Source organism: Equus caballus, chromosome 16, assembly GCF_041296265.1.
Source record: "Equus caballus isolate H_3958 breed thoroughbred chromosome 16, TB-T2T, whole genome shotgun sequence".
NCBI classification, from domain to species: domain Eukaryota; kingdom Metazoa; phylum Chordata; class Mammalia; order Perissodactyla; family Equidae; genus Equus; species Equus caballus.
Window position 1 is genome coordinate 54,722,455 of NC_091699.1, and position 18,716 is coordinate 54,741,170.

At 41.1% G+C, this 18,716-nt stretch overlaps 1 protein-coding gene across 3 annotated transcripts in view; it reads right to left on the reverse strand.

Moving 5' to 3' along the window:
- Positions 1-18,716, reverse strand: part of ACKR2 (atypical chemokine receptor 2) — a 48,432-nt gene that overhangs the window by 22,244 nt on the left and 7,472 nt on the right. The gene's annotated exons all lie outside the window — the stretch shown is intronic.

Below are 18,716 nucleotides of genomic sequence, written 5' to 3' on the forward strand. Positions count from 1 at the left end.
GGAACTGTTCTGGTGGTCACAAAAATCTACATATGTGATAAAATTGCATAGAACTAAATACACTCACATGCACACAAATGAGTGCACATGAAACTGATGAAATGTGAATAAGGTCCATGGATTGTATCAATGTCAATTTCCTTTTGTGATAGTGTACTATAGTTTTACAAGATGTCACCGTTGAGGGAACAAAGGTATATAGGATCTCTCTGTATTATTTCTTGCAAATGAATGTCTACAATTATCCTAAGATAATTTTACTCTAAAATAAAAAGTTAAACATCTCAAATATTTTAAAGACACACTTACAATATAGAATATATGCATTTCATTATTAGTACATTTAAAAAGATCTAGTGACGGATCTTATAACTACCATGACAGTAATGAGTATAAATGATATTTTAGGATGCCTGTGGCAAGATCTTCCTAATATTACTATGTTTTGCTGCCTACACTCATAATTGAAGGAGATGTTAATTTCATTAGAAGTTACTGAAAATAAATATGTAAATTTTCTTGCTATCCAAATCCAGGATTCCCTGAATTATATTATGAACCCCCAAATCAAGGACCCCTGCCTGTTTAAAATGGCAACTTTCCCTCCTCTATACACAAGCTAAAATGAACACAAAGGGCAAAAAGTAGTAAATGAAGCATCTGTGGGAGGGGTAGGGAGGGGTGGGGCATTTTTGAAATGTTATTTGATGTTTCCCTGTATTGACCTTCCCTCCACTCAAACAGCCAGACCTCAGAAAAGGTCCGAAAATTTTTCCTTGTCCTTTGAATACAGGAGTTTGAGGAAATTAAGGTTCTCTTTCTATCTTATATTAAACTAAAAAATTATTCCTAGGCTGAGGAGATAAGAGGCCTGAGGGAAGCAGGTTAATCTAGACGTTAGAGAGACCCTGTGCTCAGCCTCCTGGCCAGAGTCCTGTGGTCTTTAGGCCTAGGGGTAGAGGGACATGGCACACAGTAAGTCCAAGGTAGGTAAGGCCACAGACAGCCCCATCCCATGCCTAGCCCTAGAAGCAACAAAATGAGATATTCAATGAACTGCTGAGCCTGAAGGTGCGGGGGGACCATACTGAGTGTGGATGTATGGAGCTGGTGACCAAGGGAGGCAGGAAATGACATTTAAGTTGAGGTCTACATTGACAGATGCTACCAAGAACCAGGTGGCACAATAGTTGTCTGGGCCTTGGCACTGACCAAATCTCTTGGAACTGATGCAATTCTGGAAAAGGGGTAATTCTCACAGTGACTGAGATGTATTTTCCAATATCCTGTGGATTAGGGTCTCAAAATAGAAAATAAGTAGTTCTAGAAAAATAGGGTCATATTTTCTTGTATACTTGTTTACGGCCAGCTACATGCTAACGGCAGTTTCAGAATCTATGGTCATAGCTTTGGCAGCAGGCGCTGTTGGTGGCCCTCCTATATACTCACCCTCCCCTACTCAGTACACACTGGCCGACTTCCAAGTGGCAATACACACACTGTTTTGTCTGAAGACTTGCACGGGCTAAGAAAGCCTGTTTGCCTCTGCCAACTAGTGCAGCACGCCGGAAGTCCCAGGGAAACGATGCTCTCTGCCCCCTTAAGAGCCCTCAAACAATGACTGATCTGAGTAGGTGTATACATACCCCACCTCCCTTGCCCCTTGGGTGGAGTAGCTCTGAGGCTGGTTCTATACTGTCTCCCTGAGTTCCTCCAATGGGATTAAGCTCCAGCTACCCACAGGGGTGACTGGTTTGATAACACACTCGATAACTTTACTGGAGGCCCCCCTCCTCTGCCTTACTGCCCCACTCTCCTGTCTGTGTCACCTTCATCTCCCAAATAAACTACTGCTTGAACCACAAGACATTGCCAATAGTTGACCTTATTTGACTTATAAAAAAGGCAATTTCATATAGCTAAAACTAAAATTTATACTCAAGTCCTTGTCTCAGGGTCTGCTAAGACAGTTATCTACAAGGACTGTCCCCTCGAATCATCACTCAGCCATCCCTGGCGAGAGTCAATGGGAGGAAACTGCCGAACCGAATCCAGGGGGGTGAACCCCTGAGATCTACACAGGACTACTCTGCCTCCTCTGGCTCAACAGGACAGGACAGTGAGTCCCAGGAGAGGTGGGGTGGAACAACACAGAAGCTACTTCAGGATGAGTACGTACTCAGCCAGATGTTACATATCACAGTGGGAAGTGTGGCCACAAAATGAGGAAACTATGAGAGATTAAAAAATGCTGTAACTGGAAATGTGATGGAATGTTTGGAAGCAGAAGCCCTGGGTGTGGGCCGCAAATCTAGAGAAAGGAACATTTGGATGAGATCAGGAAAGTGACTATGAAAAGCCTCAGAGGCCTATTTGGCCTGATCCCAGCCCTCCCTCCTACAGAACTCAATCCCTCAGACATAGAGGGCTCTGGGCATATAAATAGGCTCAAGAAAACTTTGGCTAAATCAGAATCCCAAGCATAAACACAGCAATTTAACATCTCAGTTAGCCACCCAGCAAAATTAATCTGCCTCCATGGCGCAGAGGGTAAGGGGACCACCTCACTAGACAGCAGGGCAGGAGCAGAACTTAGACTAGAAGCCAGGCCTGTTTCCACCTGAGCAGACACTTTTGCCTATAACCCACAGTAGGAAATGCATTTTACATTTTACCTGGTGGCCCATTGCTCAAGTTTCACAAAACAATTACCCTAACTACCCACAATATGCTTTGATATTTTCTATTCTATTGTTTCACATTTTGGACACTGGACATGACCCTTAACTGATTTTACAACCCACTTCTGGGTGGTGACCTACAGTTTGAAATACTACCCTTTAGTGTACCCAGAAATGAAAGGGTACAGACAGTATTTCTGGGCTTTTCCTAAATGCTGTGTATTTGCAACAGCCTCTGTGTCCCATTCAGGGACGGAACCAGGAACCTCTAAAATCCATAAAGTGAAGATGGTTCCTATCTCTTAATCCAGTGATTCAAATCGGAATTGCAACCACTTTCACATTTTTTTGCCACATCCACATACCACCTGTACTATGTATTATTGTCTGAATATTCTCTCTAAATCAACTCACCACTTTTTAAAACTTAAATACGCAGTCACTCTAGCCCTATCTTATGGAGTACTATTGGTGAAATCAAGGTTTTGATGTTATTCCCTAATGCAAAATAAAACAAAAACATAATTATGAAAATAAAACATGCTTTCCGTGTTCCACCTTAAATCACTGAGCCAGTGGCCCTCCCTGCCCTGTTCCTTTCACAAGAAAATGATCCAGCCTCTGCATAGCTTGAGCTGTCTCTAACTCCTAGAAAGGCTTCATCCTACTGTCTGTCTACCTCTCCAATGATAATCAGTACCATCATCATGGCTAGCAGCATTTTTTTTCTTCTTCTCCCCAAAGCCCCTCAGTACATAGTTGTGAACTCTAGCTGTAGGTCCTTTGGTTGTGCAATGGCTAACAGCATTTAAATTCATTTAATCTTCACACCAACCCAACAGTGTTAGGATCACACCATTTTACAGATGAGGAAACTGAGGTATGGAGAGATCAGGTAGATTTGCCCATAGCTGGGAAGTGATGGAACCAGGTTTTGAAACCAGGCCATCTGTCGACAGGGCCTGTGTGCCTAACTAGTACCTTATACTGCCCCCCTCTGGAGCTGCCCATCCCCCATCTTAGCCCTGGTGTTGCCTCTTACAGAACACCTTCCTGGACTGTCTGACCAATAGGGTTGCTCTTCTGTTCCTAGAGCACTCACTTCTTGCCTGTTCAAATCATGTGGAGGTTAATCATAAACTACCTAGAGACACTGCCTCTACCAGGCTAGGGGCTTCTTGAAGGGAAGGCTGCATCTTGTTCTTCTGTGTATCTCTGGGTCCAACAGCCTGTCTGAAGCATCAGAGGCCTTCAGTAAGTGTCTCTTGGGCTCTGCGATCTTTCCTCTTGTTGTTTAAACAAACACCCAGTGCTCTTTGTGAGTTATCAGCTCACAGGCTGGTTTCCAATGAAGCCCTGGGAATAGTCAGAGGGAAGAGGAGATAAGTTGGAGGCAACAGACTCGAGGGGTCTTAACCTGGGGTCCACAGATCCCAAATGGACCCACACCTAGTATGTAGGTTGGTGCAGTTAGATGGGAACAAGATTACATCCTTATTTTCACGGACCTCTGATGGAAATTCAGCATTTCCTTCCAATGGAATGTGATCCATGATGTTGTCATCAGTTTCATTTCACATTACTGTTGTAGCAGACATCTCAAAATATACACTCATCAGTTCCTGGAAATTTTGGTTGTGTTCAGACCCACTGCCAGATCTTGTATTTACGAATTTATTTAAAGAAACACATATACAGCACATACCATGCCACATTGAAAAAATATCTTGGTATTTGTATTTTAAACAGGTTTGGCACTTCTTAGCAATTTCAATAGGATCAGTAATCTTATGTATTTTATTTTATGCATTTTAAAACATCATTCTGAGATGGGCTAATAGGCCTCACCAGAATGCCAGGATGAGCCATGGCACAAAAAAAGGCTAAGACACTACATAGAGAATCATGGTTAAGAGTCAGGTTTGGAGCCAGACAGATCTGAGTTCAAACCTTAATTCCACCATTTACAAGCCAAATTACCTGGGCCTCAGTTCCCTCACCTGTAGAATGATACTACCTATCTTACTGGATTAGCATCTAGCACCTGAGTAAAGGTGATGTCTAAACCCAACCTAGACTGCCTGGTGAGGACAAACCCTGGAGGTAGTAGAGCCCTCATCTGGGGTAGGGTCCACTTTTCCCTCGGCTTCCTACCTCTCCTGCCAGGGAAGTCATTTGTAGCCCCCAGCCTGGCTGAGCCCAACTCTCTGTAGCAGGACAGAAAGGCTGACTTCAGACTCTCCTTGGATACTCCAGCCCATTTCTGAGCCCCGTATCTGCACCCCGCTCCCCATATTGGATGACACTATGGGGCTCCCAGGAGAGGCCAGTCATCTCCCTCTTTTAAGCACCAACATGCATTTCCACATTTGTCCACTGTGTGGGGCTGGTTCACGCTCTTCATCCATCAGCCCAATCAGGGGTAGAGCCAGAACTCTTCACTCAGAGCTGGGACCTCACCTCTGCCCCCCCACAACCCCCCTAAATTGAGCCTGACATACAGAAAAGTGCCCCCTTTGTGCTCCTTTCCAGTAATCTACTACTCTAATACAGGTGACTATCCTGACTTGTAATATAGGTTAGCTTCTCTGTTTTTAAACTTTATTTAAATGCGGTCATATGGAATATATTCCTTTATGTTTGCTTTCTTTCATTCAACATTATTTGTGAGATTATGTGCAGTTGCAGTTCATTCATTTTCATTGTCCTATAGGTTCCATTTGGTGAATATGCAATAATGCAAAATAATTTTTCCATTTATCTGTTGACTTGGCATTTGAATAGTTTCCAGTTTGGGGTTTGCTTGTAGTTGCTCCAAGGAGGGCGGTATCCATACCTCCACTCATCCAAAATTGGTTCAAAGCCGCAGACATAATACGATATACTCACCAAGAGGATTTGAAAGATTTATTACTCATATACTGAGGAAAGCAGGGCCCACACTCAAGCCAGTCTGTTTGGCTTGAGCAGAAGGGGCCAGTGGCTCTAGTTTTTGTAGTGGTTGGGTGGAAAGGGGTCCAGGATGAAGACACCCTCCCCCATAGGCTAGAGTTTGTGTGGTTTGAACTTCCCACCCATGCCAAGGAAGGGAGCACCTGGGTTTTCTTACCAGCATGTCCAGGTGTGGGGCAAGAAGGAAAAAGAGAGTCATGGGGCTTGAAGGCTGTCAGTAGTCAAACATCAAAAATGGAGTCAGACTCTTAACACAGAGTTATTACAAGTAGTACTGCTATGAATACTCTTGTTTAAGCCTTTTGGCAAATATTATGCATTTCTATTGGGTATGTTTCTAGGAGTTCAATTGCTGGGGTATATTTCTGACTCTGGTAAATACCGGCAAACAGTTTTTCAAAGTGATCGTACCAATTACATTCCCGCCAACAACATTGATGGACGTACCAGTTTGTTTATCTACTCCACAGCTGAGGGACATTTGGTTTGTTTCTAGATTTTTGTGATTACAAATAAAATTGCTATAAACATTCATGTGCAGGTTTTTGTGTGAATATAGGTTTTCATTTCACTTGGGTAAATACTGGGAATGGCTGGGTTGTAGTAGAAGTGTAGTTTAACTGTGTAAGAGCCAGGTAAACTATTTTCCAAAAGTTGTTGTACCAGTTTGCAATTCCACAGCAAAATATGAGAGTTCCAATTGCTCCATGTCCTCCTACTTGTACTTAGTATGGTCCGTTCTTTACTTTTAGCCATTCTACTGAGTGTGAAGTAGTATTTCATTGTGGTTTTAACATGCATTTCCTTAAGAACTAGTGATATTGAACACATTTTCATATGCTTACTAGCCATCCATATATCTTCTTTGGTGAAGGGTTTTCTTCAAATATTTTGCCCATTTTTTAAAAAATTGGGCTGTTATCTTACTATTGAATATAGAGGGCTCTTTATATATCTTGGGTACAAGTCTTTTATCAGGGATATGATTTGCAAATATTTTCTCCTAGTCTGTGGCTTGTGTTTTTATTGTCTTAACAGTGTCTTTTGAAGAGCAGAAGTTCTTAATTTTGGTCCAATTTTTTTCTTTTATGAACTGTTCTTTTTTGTGTCTTATCTAAGAAATCTTTGCTTATCCTAAAGTCACAAAGATTTTCTCCCATGTTGTTTTCTAGAAATTTTATAAGTATACGTTTTACTTTTAGCCTATGATTGATGAACCTATATTAGCAAACTTCAGAAGGCTATTTAAAAAGGGAGTGTGATAATGTTCCTTTTGAAGGAGGTCATAGTTTATGTCCAGTAAAATGCTGAAGATATATAAGAAGTGTCAGAGTTTCTGTGTATAGGATTCTTAAGTCCCCACCTTAAGTTAAGGATTTCTGCTAATTCAGTTTATCTTTTAGAATAAATGACATGAAGTCCTGGGGATGGCAGGAGCTGCTTTCCTCTCTGTATCCTCTCTTTGATAGATGTGCCATCTACATATACATTTAGTAGGCTGAAAATATGCCCTTTCAGGCCAAAAATAACTTTACATAGTCTTGGCCTTGTTTCTCTGCTCCTCAGAGGCTCATTTGCTTGGCCTTTCACAAAGTTAAGAACTGGGAGGAAGGCTTGTTTAATGTAACATGACAAGCAAACCCTAAGTAGCATAACAAATGCTAGAGAGCTCATCTTTCAATCACATTATTAATTTGTAATAATTTGTAATTAATAACTTTTAATAATTGTCCAGGACCTACCTGAACCAACTGAAGGATTATTCCTCTCTTATGGAGTGAACAACATGGGATCCTTCTTTAATTTTATGGATCTCTTTCTATCTACCTTGAGCCATAAAGTTCATGAGCTATTTTATTCTTCCTTTACAGAGGCAAGAGACAACTCCTAAATTTGTGGAGCCACAGTGGCATCCCAAGTTGCATTAGGCCTTGTTCTAGAATCCCCACAGGTATTACAATGGGCCTCTCAAGTTAAAAAATCCCAGTTCCAAGGATTAGAGCTAGAAAAAGGACAAAAAAACAAACGTTCCTAAAGGTGAGGAGATCTCTGTATTCCAAAGCAGCTGACCCACACACAAGCTATGTCAGGGAGGACCCATGTCTTAGGTAGTCCTTACGTGGGAGAAGTTTTTATAGTGTCTAGCACACCGTGCCCTAAAGGTGTAATCTGCAGCAACCAGAGAACTTCAGAGATCATGCTAAAGTCTGTGGTGCACCAACTATTGGGTGATCATGGGTCACCACTGCAAAAGACATGTGAAGGAGAGATCGATGGTGGAAAGCGACTGGGAAGAAAGACCTTTCTGATATGTAGTAGTAAACCGCAGTGGTAAGCAAGGTGAGGACTTAAGAATCCTATAGTATCAGCCCAGCAGTCTCCCATTTCACATACCAGATCTGAGGTTATTTATCTGGCATCTCCACACAGTACTACAAAACTTCTTTGTGGTCTGCACTCAGTCCATCTCGAATGACACAGTAACCCCCTTTTCTCTCTAGGTTAAAGCTGCCACTGGGCTTTGGTGGTCGCTATGAATTGTATCCAGATTTACCTTGTTTGCTATCAGTTTTCATGTAGTTGTAGCTTGTCACTCTTGTGTCCTTCAGGTTGGTCTAGAGTCCCACAGAGTCATGGAGATGGTCAAGGTCATAGGGCTCTTTCCAACTGGGTTCTTTGTTGAAACTCCTTGTCATAGACCCTGTATCTTGCTGGACCATATATGCTGTATGAAGTCTAGGGTGGCTTGGGTTGCAAAGGAACCCAGGACGTAAGTGAGTACTTGACAATAAGGAAGCAACAGACAAGTAAGAAAGCTCTCAGAGTTGGGATGACAATAATAAAATACCAGCTATGTAATGATGTTGATATGGCCTGAGTCCCACGATCTGGTGGACTGTAGAAGTGCAGGGTTAGAGTTCATCTTTATCCTTGGAAGGGCCTCGGGCCATGTAAAACCTGCTCGTTGCAAAGTTTTATTTAGTTTTGCTTAGTGCCATAGTTTTGCTTCTATCTCACCAGAGCTTCGGAGGTTGGAGAGGATGTGTGGTTTGTAATTTATCACGTTGGAAAAATGAGAACATTAGTCTGAGTTTAGAAATGAGTCTATCTTTTCCTAGGGAGGAATGAGTTTTGGAGCAGTTCTTCAGACTGTGGTAGCATCTGCCCTCCAGTAGGGGTCGCCTCAGGCCACGCAGAATATAAGCATAAGAACTCAGACCCAGTGGACAGCTCCTGACGCTCAAATCCTCTCTTACAGAGTGCTTCCCTGCATTACCAGTGGCAGAAAAAGGGCAGTGCACACAATGAAAAAACAATAAATTGGAAAACCCAGGTATATTCCTAGCATTTTTTACTATATTATGCTCCTTCACCCAACTGAGCCCTAAAATGCCAGCTCTGATGGGCAAAGAGAGGAAGGAGGGACTTAGGGACCACAGGTCCCCCATCTTGGTGCAGGGTATAAACAGACAGGACAGGATAGCAACCTGCTAGTATGCAGGCAGCCTTTTCTATATTAGGGCCCCAATATTTTATTAAAATTAATTTCACCTGTTTCTCTTTACTCTTTTAATATGACTACTAGAAAATTTTTAAATTACATTTGTGGCTCACCACCTATGTCCATTGGACAGTACTGGTCTAAAGTCACTCATAGCGGTGCATTTTGTGTGTGGCGACGAGGTTCCTTAATCTGATAAATGGACTGGTGCAGTTTTTTCCAATTTGATGGCACTGGATTTCCAACAGTTAATGGTCCCAAAGTCTTAAAAGATGAAGGCTTTCTGCCATTACACTGTTCTTGGTGCCAACGCTATTAGAGGAAAAGGGAGAATCTCCTCTCTTATTCCAGAAATCTCATCTCCAAAGTTTTGTAAGTTTCATTCACTACCATTAAGCCACACAATAATTTAATACCAATTCTAAGTATGAAATTTATAGATATGGTTTCTGGCTGAATAAGCTAGTTCTGACTCATTTTGCATAATTTCTAACAATATTAGGATGCATGTATTTTCACATGTTCAGTTGATTTTGAATTTATCAAAGCCTAGACCTAATAGGGTATTGTTTTGTTTACTAGTAACTGCATTTTCAGCATCTTGGCCCATGAGAGGATAGTCAGGGGACAGTAACCACAGTAATTTGAACAGGGAAAGTTTAATATAAAGAATTATTAACTATTTAAAGAAAACTAACTATTATGAGGGAATAAAAGAGCACTCCAAAGAATAACCTAAGGCAGAGGGAGAGTACTTAAAGAAGGAACTAACTTGGCAGGGGAGGGAGCCCCTCCCTAAGTTTGGGACACAGACCTCACTGGAGAGGGTATGATTGCAGCCACTTGATGGCAGAGAAGTTCACTGGGTTCCCTGCGCTAGAGCTGGTACACGGTCAGCAGTTGACACCAGCAGGCAGGAAACTATGGGCCATGACTGGCAAGCAGGACACCCCTACAACAGTGGTATTAGTAGGCAGAAGCTAGAGGGCAGGAAACCACCTGCTCATGTGGATGAAATTTGCCCTCCAGCACCCCCTACTGATAAAATTTAACAATGAGCCTGCTGGCAAGAAAGAAATGTTCTAACATCACAAGCAAAGCAACAAAGGGTGGATTTGGAATAAGGAGGCATTAAGTGACAATTGGCATACCTTCTCTAAAGGTAGGAGGGCTTGATCTTTTGCTATCAGGGGCTTTTTACAGGTACATAATAGACTTCCCAGAAAAGAATCTTACCAATATCCTTAATGAGGTTTTGCAGCTTCTCCTGGGTGGCAATTAAAGATTTAGCCTTTTGCTTTTTTTTTTTTTTTTTTTTTTTTTTTGCTGAAGATTTGCCCTGAGCTAACATCCATTGCCAATCCTCCTCTTCTTTTTTTCTGCTTGGGGAAGATTAGCCCTGAGCTAACATCTGTGCCAACCTTCCTCTGTTTTGTATGTGGGCCACTGCCACAGCATGGCTGATGAGTGGAGTAGGTCTGAGCCCAAGATCCAAACACATGAACCTGGGCTGCTGAAGCTGAGCATGCAGAATTTTAACCACTGGGTCACAGGGTCTGGCCAGCGCCTTTTACTTTTTCAGCCTCATTTTCTCACAGATCTCTGACTCAATCTGGCTATGATGGGAGTTTCCTATTTTACTTTACTATTTTGCCTTAACAATTTCAGGAAATTATGGTCCCAGGATCAATCTCGGAAGTTTTGGGTTATCTCTGGTACACCAAATTATACAGAAGAGGGACCAAAATTAACTGACTCGGGGGAGATTGGAGTTCTCTTTCTAACCCAGACAGGAGCATCCACAGAACACTGATCTGGCCAGAGGGAAAGAAAGTACACCTGATTTTGAGAGGTCTGAGAGCAGAGGGCTACAACAAAGGCCAGACAGACAGCAAACAGATAGACTAACAGGTTTAGTTTATGATTCTTGCCTGAAGCAACAAAGCCTTTCTGAAAAGAAAATCAGCACAGGACAGAACTTAGATACAGCATCACCAGGAGGGGAAAGCAAGGAAGGTGGACACAAAGTAAGACATTAAGGGCTCTCACAAGGTGGGCACTTTTGTCCTGCATTACACCTCTGCTCTTCTTGCAGTCTGTGTTGCTCCATATCCTGTTGACTATGCCAAATTATTGGGAAAAGGGATTACAGACAAAAACTAAAAGCAAGATTTTGTCACTTGGAGAGACTGCATTGCAGAAGGAAAGAGGGGAATGCTCATCAGCCAGAGCTCAGAGACCAGCACCTCCAATTCTTTACACATGGAAATTACACATTTCCTTTGATACATAAATACAACCTAAGACCCCCTCCATGACTGCCTTGTGGTCATTGGAGGAGGAGAGGTCTTGGGACATTCAAGCAGGAAAGATGAGACCTCATCACATTCATCAGGGGAGAGAAATACAGACCTTGTTGTAAGTTAACAAACTTTAAAAAAGCTTTTTTTTCTATTATTTAATTTTTTTTCCTTTTTCTCCCCAAAGCCCTCCCGGTACATAGTTGCATATTTTTAGTTGTGGGTCCTTCTAGTTGTGACATGTGGGATGCTGCCTCAGCATGGCTTGATGAGCGGTGCCATGTCCGCGCCCAGGATCTGAACCAGCAAAACTCTGGTCCGCCGAAGTGGAGCGCATGAACTTAACCACTTGACCATGGGGCCGGCCCCTAAAAAAGCTATTTAAAAAGGGGTACTGAAAACAAAAATTTGAAAAGAGGTCCCAGTATTTGTTTAGTAAAACATTAGACATCTATGAAAGAGTCACAGAATTTGTAAGTTTAAGTTTTAGAAAATGTGACCTGAAAATGGATTTTCTCTTGAGAATAGAGTCATGGAAGATGAGTTTCTGCCCCCAACCTCCCCCTGCTCCTCCATATGTTTGCTGGGGCACTCCACAATTGTGCAACAACCCCTTCAAGTTTCCACCATGTCCCATTCTATGTCCCTTTTGCCTCTTAGTTGGCATAATGGAGAAAAGACTCAAAGACGAAAGCCACATGGTGGAAGACAGAGTACAAGGGGCTGGTAGTCAAGAGGCCCTTCTCCTAGTCCCAACTTTGAAATGAGCGTGCTGTACAAATATGGGCAAGTCCCTTATCCCTTCCGGCTTCATGGTCCCCATCTATAAAGTTAGAACTGTTCCAACTCCAGTGCCCTATCATAAAAGTCAAAGGATGAGAGAGCTGATAGAGCCAGGATTTGGGGGGAAAGTGAAGAGAATGAGCAGTGGAGGCAAAGGCCCTTGGCCTGATCTGGTATTAGCACTGGGGAAGGTGACTCACTCTGGCCCACCCAGAATTGCCCATCATTCCTAGCCCACCACTCCCATTTTCTCCCCTGACCTTCTTGGGAAGAGAACATCTGATAAGTCATTGATGGATTGCCTTAGTCATCAACTTGATAGGGGCTACTGCCTAGAACATAAATAGTCAACTGGATGATTTATTTGCACCTCGTGAGCTAATCTTCTTGTTGGAAAGCTGCAAGAATCCTGACACACCTATGTGGACACAAGGACAGCAATTTTCCTGTGCCTTGACTCTACCAAAGCCCAGGTTTGCAGCCTTCTGGGTACTTTGCATTGAGCAAATAGTGTATCTTATATATTCCAACCTCTGTGGCCCTCTGGCTGACCCTCATCTCTTCTCTCTTTTCCTCATTCCAAGGCTCATCCATTCTTCCACCCTGCTCAAGTCTGTTATCCATGAGCAGACCTGCTCTGTCCCTTCTCTAATTCTCCAATATCAGATGTCTTGATGTTCCCCTCTCCCAGGAGTGTTCTGCCCAGCAGCGTTCTGACTGGCTGTCAATAAATGTGACCATGATGACTGTGATAAAGATACTACTCCTTTAGTCCACTATTATACACAACTGTGACCCAGCCCTTGTATTATCTTCCTGTTTTATTTAATGTGCATCACCAAAATTGCAGGTACTGCACTTCATAATATAATTTTATTTTCTACTATAATGCTATTTTCAGAGATTACTAGAGAAAAGAGTTTACATTCTGGCTTGAAAACGTTCACCATACTGCATTCCTGACAAGAAACCTCCAGGAATACCCTAATTAGCCCCAGAAATCATCTGTCTTTATCCTGAATTAGACAGAATAAAATGTTTAACTGAAATGTGGGATGAATTTACCTCTCCAAATCTCATACTCTCAGATTTTCCCAAAACATTCACATACAGGTGGACTCTAGGAGAATAATAAGTCTCAGAAAATAATTCATTTTGGTTCCCCTAGAAGTGACTCTCTCAGGACGAACTTGATCTGACTTTCCTTACCTGACATCAAAATGTAATATAAGTATCCTTTGACCTATCTCAATGAAATTAAAGCTTATGACTAGAGCCCTCTCCTTTCCTTGTTGACTTTCACATTCTTTCAGGCTTATAGTTTCTTTTATGGTGAAGGTTGAAGGGTGTATGGTAGCTAAAAAGCAATTTGATTTTCCCTCACTGCCTGAAGTTGGCAAACAGCCATCATCAAGTCCTGAGAAGGGAGTGTTGGGGCCTCTCCCTGCGGGTGACAGTGTCCAAGGGGAGGCTAGATGCCCAGCTGCCAGAGGATTCTACAGGGACTGACAGCTGGAAATCAGGAGTCCTGAGGGTTGTTCCAACCTCACAATTCTACGAGTCTCTTTCCCATGCACGGAGAGAGAGATAAAGTGAACAAGCCCAAATTCCTAGAACCCTCATCATGGCACTTGCTCAGATTCTGGGTTAAAGGTTTCTTATGTGGATATATTGTCTTCTTAACTAAGCTACAGGTTCCCCAGAAGCAAAGTGTCCTGCCTTTCTTCTCCTGCTCTAGTCTCTACAGTATATAGCCTAGGGCTCAATGTTTAAGACGTGTTCAATAACCACCAAATTCTTTCATCCTTTCAACGGCATGCTTTAAAATTACTACTAGAAGTAAGGTTTCAGGGATATGGAGATATAGTCAAGACATGGTCCCTGCATAAAAGAAACCCATAACATCAGAGTTTAGAAAGACTGACTTATAATGAAGGCTATAACACAATTATGGATGTTGGCATACCCATATATCACAGTTATGGGTGACAGAAATTCAAACAAGGAAATTGTACATTTTAGTTGGTGAGATGGACTAAGAAAGACTTGACAGATGAAACCCTTTGGACCTGGGGCTCAAAGGATGAATAGTCTTTTACCAGGTGAAAACTGAATACCTAAAAACTCAGAATAACAGAACACTCCATTCAATGACAGCAGAACACACTTTCTTCTCAAGTGCACACTGAGCATTCTCCAGGACAGACCATACGTTACACCATAAAACAAGTCTCAATAAAATGTAAAAGAACTGAAATCATACAAAGTATGTTCTCTGACCACAATGAAATTAAATTAAATCAACAACAGAAGGAAATTTGGAGAATTCACAATTATGTGGAAATTAAAGAACACACTCCTAAGTAACCAATGGGTCAAAGAAGAAATCACAAGGGAAACTACGAAATACTTTGAGATGAATTCAAACAAAACAAAACTTACAGGACACAGTGAAAGAAATGCTCAGAAGGAAATGTATAGCTGTGAATGCCTATGTTAAAGAAGAAAAAAAGATCTCAAATAAATGAATTAAGCTTCCACCTTAAGACCCTAGAAAAAGTAGAGCAAACTAAACCCGAAGCAAGAGGAAGACAAAATAAATTTTTGAACAGAAATAAATGAAAGAGAGAATAGAAATACAATAAAGAAGATTTAAAAGAACAAGAGTTGTTCTTTGAAAATATCAATAAAATTGACAGGCTGTTAGCTAGACTGACTAGGAAAAAAAGGGTGAAGACTCAAATTACTAAAATTACTAAAAGAATAAAAGAGGGATCATAAAAAGGATTATGAGAAGGAAATAAGGATTTTAAGGGACTACTATGAACAACCGTATGCCACCAAATTGGATAATTTAGATGAAATTTCTAGAAGGACACAAACCTCCAAAACTGTCTTAGAAGGAAACAGAAAATCTGGATAGACAAAAGAAGTAAAAAGATTAAATCAGTAATCAAAAATCTTCCCACAAAAAGCCCAGTGAATTCAATGGTGAATTCCCCAAACACTTGAAGAAGAACTACCACCAAACCTCTCAAAATCTACCAAAAAACAGAAGATGACCACTTCCCAACTCATTCTATGAGGCCATCATTACTCTAATACCAAAACCCAACAAAGGCATTTCAGGAAAATTGTGGATCAATATCCCTTGTGGATATGGTCAAACAGACACAAATAAATTCACCAAAATGCTAGCAAACCAAATCCACAACCTACAAAAAGGATTATATACCATGATCAATTGGGGATTTTTCCCCAAGAATGCAAGGTTGGTTCAATATCCAAAAATCAACCAATGTAATACACCATATTACTAGAATAAAGGACAAAAACCACATGATCATCTTAGTAGATACAGAAAAAGGATCTGAAAATCTTCAACACCTTATCATGAAAAAAAATGCAATAAACTGGATAGATATTTTTCCAAAGAAATATTAAATGCCTGATGAGCACATGAAAAGATACTCAACATTATTGGCCTTCAGGGAAATAAATGCAAATCAAAACCACAATGAGATACCATGACACACCCAATGGGATAGCTATAATCAGAAAGATGAACAATAACACATGTTGGTGAAGATGTTGAGAAACTGGAACCCTCATACATTGCTGCTGGGAATGTAAAATGGCACCGCTAGTTTGAAAACAATTTGGCAGTTCATGAAAACGTTAAACATAGAGTTACTATATGATCCATCCAGGTATATACCCAAGAAAATTGAAATCATATGTCCCCTGAAAAAAGATGTACATGAGTGTTCCCAATAACTTTATTCATAATAGTCCAAAAGTAGAAATAATTGAAATGTCCATCAATTGATGAATGGATAAACAAAATGTGGTATATCCTTACAGAGGAATATTACTTAGCCATTAAAAAGGAATGGAACACCCATACATGCTACAACATGGATGAACCTTGAAAACATTGTGCTAAGTGAAAGAAACCAGATACAAAAGTTTATATATTATATGATTCTATTTTTATGAAATGTACAGAACAGGCAAATCCATAGAGAAAGAAAATAGATTAGTGGTTGCTGGTGAGGGTTGGGGGGGCAATAGGGAGTGATAGTTAATGGGTGTCACCCATATTTGGGATGATGAAAATGCTGTTCTGAAATTAGAGTAGCAATGGTTGTACAACTCTGTGAATATATTAAAAACCACTGAATTGTACACTTTAAAAAGGTGAATTTTATGGTGTGTGGATTATATCTCAATGTTTTAAAACTCAGATAAGTCATGGAATCAGAATCAGCGTGATATACCTAGTACAGAACAAACTGGGATTAATTACATTTATTTGATTGTTCACTGCAATAATGTTGAAGAAGAAAAGCAGAGCACAAAATTAAATAGATTTTAGTAATTTAGTCTGCAAAAGTTTATGGAGTTCTTGCCATCCTATGCAACTAGTTCTGCTAGTTGCTTCAGTGTACAAAACTGAATGGTGCTCAGCTCCTTTCTAGGGGTCTTAGAAGCTAATGGAGAAGCTTAGGAGAGGACAAGTGGACTGATAGCCCAAAGAGGGTTGGTTCTGCTTGTCTACCCAAGCATTGGGCACGTCAGAGGAGGCTGCAAGCTTCCAGTTTCCAGGCCTCCCTGGAAAGAGAATGACTGGTGAGATGAAGGCTAACAGGCTGCCCAGGAGAGAGACACTTGAGTAAGTTATAGAAGGAAATCACACCTTGATCTCCCAGACAAGACAGAGAGAGCAGTTATGTACCCTTCTTTCTGGGGATCTTGACTGAGGAGAGGGAAGGACTGAACCAGATTACTCTGATTCTAACTCAGTTTAATTCAAGATCCTCTAGGCAAAAGAACAGCAGAGAGGATGCTATAAGAAACAGAAAAACTCATACATAAGAGTTGTCACACAATAGATTTTAACAGAGATTAAGAAAACAAGGGGAAGTGATATCTTTAAAAAGTACAACATGGGGAGGAGAAGATAATCCTTCTCCTACTTTAGCTAAGTGAAGAAGAGTGGAGGCATAGCCTGGACTGTGTGGGGCCTGGTGGAATAACAGGGCTTAGCTTAGTACCAAGTGATAGGAGAGGGGACAGCATCATGCACAAACACCAGAGTGAGCCTGATGGTTGACTCATGTTAAGGGAACAGCAATGTGGAGGAGATGCAGCCAAGACCACAGGAATAGGAAGAGACTTAACTCTGGGGTATGGTGGATACACCAGAAAAATCCTAGCTTTCATGATGGGGGCAGACTGGAGTAACAACTATTGTTACCATTTTTATTGTGAGCTGTGCCTCCCTGACAGCTGGGCCCTCTGAGTTTGTGGGCCCTGGGGAACCGAGGATACATAGAATACAAAGAAAAATGCTAGATACAACCCAAGAAAATACAAGGTGCTGGGGAAAGGGAGTGTATTTCAAAAGAGGAAGAGGTAGCATCAGCTTGAAGATCAGGAAACATTTTATTCACAAAGGTAGTGGCACACAAACTTGAAAGGATGTGAAAGATTTAAAATTTTTTCTGATTGCAATAATATAAATTTTAGTTTGATAAATACAGAAAAACAGAAAGAAAAAATGAAAATCACAAATTATTCTACTAATAAGATAAAATCATCATTGACATTTGAGGGGTATATCGTTCCTCATTTTATTTATCTATTTATAAGTATAACATCTATCTATAAATATAAATAGATATATGATAAAGTGCATGTGTTTGTGAATATATATACACATACTTCAAAACAAAAGTTGTGATTGATAGATTCTGACAGGGGAAACAGAAGGTAAGAGAGTAAACAGGCACAGGCAGGGAAAAGAAAGCATAGAGAGGCAATGGGGCATTCCAGAAAGAGCATGAGCTAAACAGGACTGGGTTCAAATCCTGTCTCTGCCTCTTATGGAAATGCAAGTAAGTTCCTTAACCATGCTAAACCTCAATTACCTGATGTGTAAAATGGGGATAATAATATTTACTTGATAGAGCTGTTTTAATGATCAGAGACATTCGAGTATGTCAAGTGCATAGCAGCGTGCCTAGAGAATGGTAGGCACTGAGCATGTGCTGGTTGTACAGCAGGACATTTTGGTAGCTGCATGTGGTTCCACTTGCTTCTGGTGTCAGATATTTGCAGGCGAGGGAGAGGCCAGGGACAACTTACTCACTATAGCCCATGGATCACAAGGATTCCAGATCCCAGCTAAGTGTATGAGCAAATTAGCCAGAAGTGGTAAGAGGTCATTTAAAACTATGGTGAACTGCCCTTAAGCAACAGCCCATCCAGTTTCCAGAGAAATCACAATCTATTTAGTACACTTAACACTTAGCTGTCTCACTGCCGGTAATTTCCCTCTGATCAGCCATATCGCTCTTGGCAACAGGCCAAAGTTATTAGCTCACTTTTTTAAATAATTATTTTAATATTCACCATCTTTGAAAAACTCTTCTGATCCTCACAAAGCAAAGTGGGAAGATGGACTTTGATGGCTAGCACTTGACTGCTGATTCA